At 33.5% G+C, this 6224-nt stretch overlaps 1 pseudogene; it reads right to left on the bottom strand.

The window, feature by feature from the left end:
• Window positions 1-2356: 2356 nt before the first annotated feature.
• Window positions 2357-2469, bottom strand: LOC112480815 (annotated as a pseudogene).
• Window positions 2470-6224: the final 3755 nt, after the last annotated feature.

Genomic DNA, 6224 nt, shown 5'->3' with positions numbered 1-6224 from the left:
GCTGTTTTGATTAGAGCTTAGATGAACTGAAATGCCACAAAGTATAGAAATCATGATTTGGACCTGTGTTATAAGTGTCAAAAGTTACCTGAGTCTTCTCTAGATTAGTAGTTCCGTTTTTTTTTTTTTTTTTTTTAATGTGTAGGTAGAAATTAACACTCTCAGAAAACAATTCTGAGCAATTTAACAGCCATAAGATTCTCTGCTAATCCTAAACCACCAAGAATCCTCCTGACTGACCAAGTTCAGATCAAAATCAGTTTAGACTGGAAGCAGGAAGACTGTACACTGGAATGCATTGCAAGACAGACAGAAATACCCATTCTATTCAAATCTTCTTAATCCTTTGTTTCTTAAACTATCCCACCAAGTTTCAAATAAATTTTAGAATGTAACCACTGCCTGTGGTTGTATTCAGATGTAATCATAGGAAATTATTGTTTGACAGAAGAAATCTAAAACATTTTAATCTAATAGTTTTAGACTTGCCCATCAACTGAACACCCTGTTTTAAATGGTGGTGATGGTCATGGTGTTATTGCCTTTTATAATAAAAGGTGTGTTATTACATATAAATTGTTATAAAACCAACAAAAAATGTGAAAAATTCTGGACTATTTAAGGTAGTCTCTTCATTGTAGAGATAAATATACACAAATAAACATATGTAGTTTCCTCACAGCAAATACAAGTTAGTTAAAAATATTGAGTCTATTAGGAAGCTATTCTTGTGCAAGCAACATGGAAAGATTTGAAATCTCAATATATTAACTAAAGGAAGCAAAAAAAAAAGTCTGCAGGTGGATTGCTGTTTTCATCTAAGATAATTGAAAACTCAGAAACATATATTAAATATTTATTCATCTAAAATATATTCTGAGTTGGTTGACTTAGAGAAATCCAGGAGATGAAGAAAAAGATTCTTCTTCCCAAGCAGCAATGCTCTCAGCATTCACCAAGACATTCTTCTGACTACATGCATTTTATCTTCCCCTAAGCTAAAGGATATTTTATCCTGTGGGTTTAATTAAAATTTAAATTTTCCCTTTCTGTTGCCCATTTTTTCTACCATCATCCTTTCCAGATCATCTGTATATTTCAGTTTTCATTTGTGCCCTTTATTCCCACTCCCCTAGAATTCTGTATTATTTAAAAGCTTATAACATATACAGTCTATCTTCTTCATAAAGGTTCTGTGCCTCTCTCCATATGTCATATCCTGGCACTTTCATCAGTCAACAGTGATTAAAATTACAGAAGGAATCAATATTTTTAACCATCCTTCCAACGGCTTGGGCAGCTGTCATTCAGGTGATTGGTGATACTTGTTAAGGTTGTTAGGCAAATATATCCTACACAACAGAGGGCATGAAATAATTAAATAGCAAGTTTAACATAGAACATGTCAGGGCAATTACATTCTGTCCAATAGCAATTTTGCATTAATATTAAGGAAACATTCAGGAATTTATCGTGACCATTGTTTAAGATAATAAATAAAACATAGTTTCTTTTCCACCTTTAACACTTTAGCACAGCAGTTTAGGACACTCAGATTAGATGTGAACACACACTAGTTAATTTAGAAACAGAAAGTAAATAGCAGTAGACATCCTATAGAACACACTGGAGGAAGCAACTCCATTGACAATAAAATCGATAAAAATCGTACTTAAAATAAACTTCGATAATAAAGTGCATAAGGAAAACAGGGGAGTAAGAACGTTGATATATGAGTACATGGTTCCATGTAAACTGTCAGTGGCCAGGGACAGCACAGGACAAGAACAATATCCAGAATACAAAATAATCCAAGAAATCCATATAAAAATGAAGAAAAAGAATGTTAGTCACAGCAGGGCTCTTCTGAGAAGGCCTCCACACTGATATCATCAGAACAGTACTGTACGATGGTTCTGTGAGGATGAGCTCATGAGAGCTGAACAATAAAATGTGGAAAGATCTCATCATGACATGAAAAAAGGAAAATACCTTTATGCTTTGTCATAACTATCTGGACTGAATGGCCCCTGTCAGTCCAATGCAGTCAAGATTTTTTGAGTTAAATAAGTTAAATTACACTCAACACAGCACAAAATTGTTTGAAAATAGACTTAATTCAAGTGTGAATTACAGGAAAACCTAGGTCCATGACACTCAAAATGTTAATTTTTTAAAAATAAGAGCATTAAAAATTGTATAAACTATACTTATAAACCTAAAATAACAGATAGCTTAAAGATCAGAAACAAAGGCTAAATATAAACTTATTTTCTTTAACCAATTGTAATTATTTTGTTACATTTTAAGCTTCATGTTTTCAAATACTTGATTATTTATAATTTTTTTTTTTTAACACCTACAGCACCTGGTATTCCTAGGTGGTCTCCCATCCAAGTACTAACCAGGCCCAACCCTGCTTATCTTCCAAGAGAGATCAGGCGCGTTCAGGGTGGCATGGCCGTAGACTGATTATCATTTAGTTTTTTTTAGTTCTCTCCATTAGATATTTCTCACAGTTTCTTTAATCATCATTTTAAGCATGTGTTCACTTTCTATTTGGATGCTGTAGTATCTCCCAAACACATCTTTGTTACTGGGCCTGAATGCCATATCCATTTGCAAGTTTTTCCCAGCTAGCTCTACTCATCAACGGCATCTCAAATATTTTGTTAAACACTGTTGGAGAAAATAAATAATCAAATCTATGTAGACCTTTTTGGGTATGGATTCACTATTTATACCCTCTTCCTCAGCTAAATAATTGCCCTTTTAATTAAATTCTTAAAAGATAATCACATTTCCCCCCAACTATTCCCAAGTTACTACTTATCAACTATTCATTCCTTCCTTCTTTTAATAAATGTTTGAGCATTTGCTATACTTTTAAAATTTTCTAAATGTGATACAAAGATGACTGCAATACAATGCCTTCCCTCAGAGTTCGTAACTAAATATAAAACATCCAGATTTTGCACAATGCAAATATTGAACCACACCCTTTGTGAAACTAGTAGTTATGAAACATGTAAATTTAATCCAGATGACATTAGCCAAATTGAGTAAGATGAATGGGGAGGTAGAAATGGAAATCGAAACTTGGCCAGATCATTGAAGATATGAATATGTGTTTTGTTAAATGAGAAAAGTGAACCGTCAGCTGTACTTTGAAGGATGAGGTAATTCAAACTACAATGAGAGATTTCATCGGAGAGCCTATTGGGGGAATCAGAGAGAACACTTTCCACAATAAGGTAGGAAAGGGGCAAAGATGGTGGTTCTGAAAATATCAGTGGTCCATTAGCCCAACACAGAGCTAAAGCTTAAGTAGGGAGCTCTTGGGTTTATTGTTTTCAAACTTAACCCAGTAATTCTATCAGAAGCAAAAAACTTTTTAAAAAATGTTATCATTTCTGTGAGCTGCATTACAGGTACAGATCTCGGAAGTTAAAAGATTATTCACCTTATCCCTGCACTATGCAACCTCCCGTCTTCTTAAGAGCATTTCAAAAAATAAATAAAATAAATAAAATGAAATGAGCTTTCCTGACAGCTCACTTTCTTAAGTTCACCTCATTTTAATTCATAGATGGGAAGTCTGTGAAACACTGTACAGAGCTATGTGGAGAAAAAAAGAAATCAGAAAAACACACATTTCCCTAGACAGCTGCCAGTCGAACATTTCTCTTTGGAATAGCTGTAGATAATTCTCTGTAGTGAAAACAATCTTTTCTTGGGCTAATAAACCCAGGAAATAACAAAATGGAAGTGGGAAAATTACTTATTAACTACTATTGGAAAAACGAAGCTTTTGGTTTTACCATTGACAAAAGTACCAATAAAACAGATTAGTATCTGAAAATTTCCCGCTTCAGTGCTACTTTTAATTCATAAAATAAAACTCTAACTAAAAAATAAATTACTGGAATAGAAAAAAGAAAATAAGTTATAATTACTAATTCCAATAAAATTGACTGAAAAAATATACAGAATTAAAAATAGCCTTATCATTATTAAATATTTTAAAATCTCAACCTATACAGCACTATATGTGTCAATGTAAGAAACGTCCCAACCTGTAGAGAATCTTAACAAGTATATTTGAGCCAAACTGACAACAATTGCCAGGAAGCAAATTCTCAATAGTTTAAGAAAATGCTCAGAGAATGGCAGTTCTGTAGTTTATTTTACACATTAGAATCAAAGGAGAAGAGGTAGAGAGGGTTACATGAAATCCACTGGTGGCAAATTAGGAGGTGGGAGAGGGCAAAGCCAGGGAAATCTCTGGGATTGGATAAAAAGTAAAATGAAGGACACATACTTCTTTTCCATTGTGAGTACAGGATAGTTAATAATGAACATTTACAGCACATGGGGATGGTATTTGGAAAACAATAAAACATTGAGGGGTTCTGTAGTCTCCTGCTCTGGTGGGTTGTGCCCTGAGGGGTCTGGAAAAGGGGATTACTCTGACACTCCAAGGGCATATTATTTTAGGTGCAAAAAGACAATAGACAGGCTTACTTACAGTGAAGATTGACCTTGGTCAGGAAAACTAGAGGCTCAAGTGTGACTACCAGCCATGACCAGCTTATAGTTAGGAATCTTTATGTTCATACCATCCTTTGTGGTTACTTTCAGTCTCTGGGTTTGTAGGACCTTCCATGCTGGCCTCCCTGAGCTGTCGAATTTAGTGTGTGGCCCCTTTTATGTCCACATACAGAATACCTGTTCATTTTAGATCACATAAACCTTATTTATCTCTTTATTTTATAAATATAGATATATGCAAAAATATGCTTTAATGGAAGCACTTTGGTACTTTATGGACAGATAATTTGTTTTTATACTTTTCAGCACATATATATAAATAAATGGCCTATTTCTTGAGATTAAACAACTTCTTGCTTTTGGAAGAATACTTTTCCTCTGAAGAGATCTCAGTGTATACCCAAATATTTCAACTTATTACCAGAGCTATGACATTGTTATAATAATAAAATGAGAGAAAATGCAAAGGAACAACTTTATACAAGTGTTCATTCAACTACTGTGCTTTCTTAAATTGGAACTTGATTTATCAAGCCTCATCAGCAATGTGCACTAAACTGTTGAAAAATGAAACTAAAAACAAAACAAAAATATATATGATATTGGCCATGGTCTCAGTTGACCTCTTTATTTAGGACTGAACAAACAATTATAAAAGACATTGCAAAATAGAGTTTCTAACAATTTGGTAAATCTATTTAAGTAAACAGAAGAAGGCAAAGTCAAATAAAGCATATACATACAGATGTATATGTATGCGTTTACCAGTATATGAATGAATATGTCTGTAGGTGTGGTGAGTGTAAAGAGTGAAGATTTTTTTTTTGAGAGCTTAAAGAAAATGTGTTCGTACATGAAAATATTACTAGTCAACTATTATTCTCTTTTTGAACAAAGTTTTGTTTCTGACTATAAATTACATGTTTTAAATGCAATTTCATAGCGAAGTTAAATTATCTTGGGTTCTACAAATAAAGTTATTCACTTGACAAACATTTATTGAGCACCTATGACAGGCAGATACAGTGGAGGATTGCACATATAGTTTTTATAATGTAAAAACTCTTACATTATTACTATGATTCTTTTTATCATCACTGGTGCAAACACGATTCCCATTTATACAATGATGTTTGTATTTCTATACACAAACAGTATATAAAACATATCCCATCTTTTTGATTTGGAAGACCAAGATAGAAACTAGTTTCTTTATGAAAACATGCTCTCCTCACTCTCTCAATTCGCTACTAACCCTTACTACTCAAATATTTGGTTTAGTGATTTGTCTTTTGACTAGAATCAGGGTATCTCTGCACTGAAAAATGGCAATAGGGATGGAGATTTTTAAAAAGGGAGTGCCACAGGAATGAAGGGATAAAGAGGCAGAGAACAGGGGAATTTTAGGGCAGGGTAACTTCTGTATAATACTGTAATGACAGATACATGTCATTATACATTTGTCTAAACCTACAGAATGTACAACACAATTAGTGAGCCTTAATGTAAATTACAGATTCGAAACCATAGGGATAACTGTGCAAAAAAAAAAAAAAATGCCCAGGGCAGTTATAAAACTGATAACATAATCTCTGGGGATGGTGCCCGATTTGGTGGATTTACTTCAAAGTCCTCGAAATGATTTGAATGTTAAGCTGAGGTTAGGAATCACT

This window comes from Pteropus alecto, unplaced genomic scaffold (genome assembly GCF_000325575.1).
Source record: "Pteropus alecto unplaced genomic scaffold, ASM32557v1 scaffold20, whole genome shotgun sequence".
Lineage (NCBI taxonomy): Eukaryota > Metazoa > Chordata > Mammalia > Chiroptera > Pteropodidae > Pteropus > Pteropus alecto.
The sequence above is the reverse complement of the archived record's forward strand: the minus strand, read 5'-3'. Positions and strand labels throughout refer to the sequence as shown.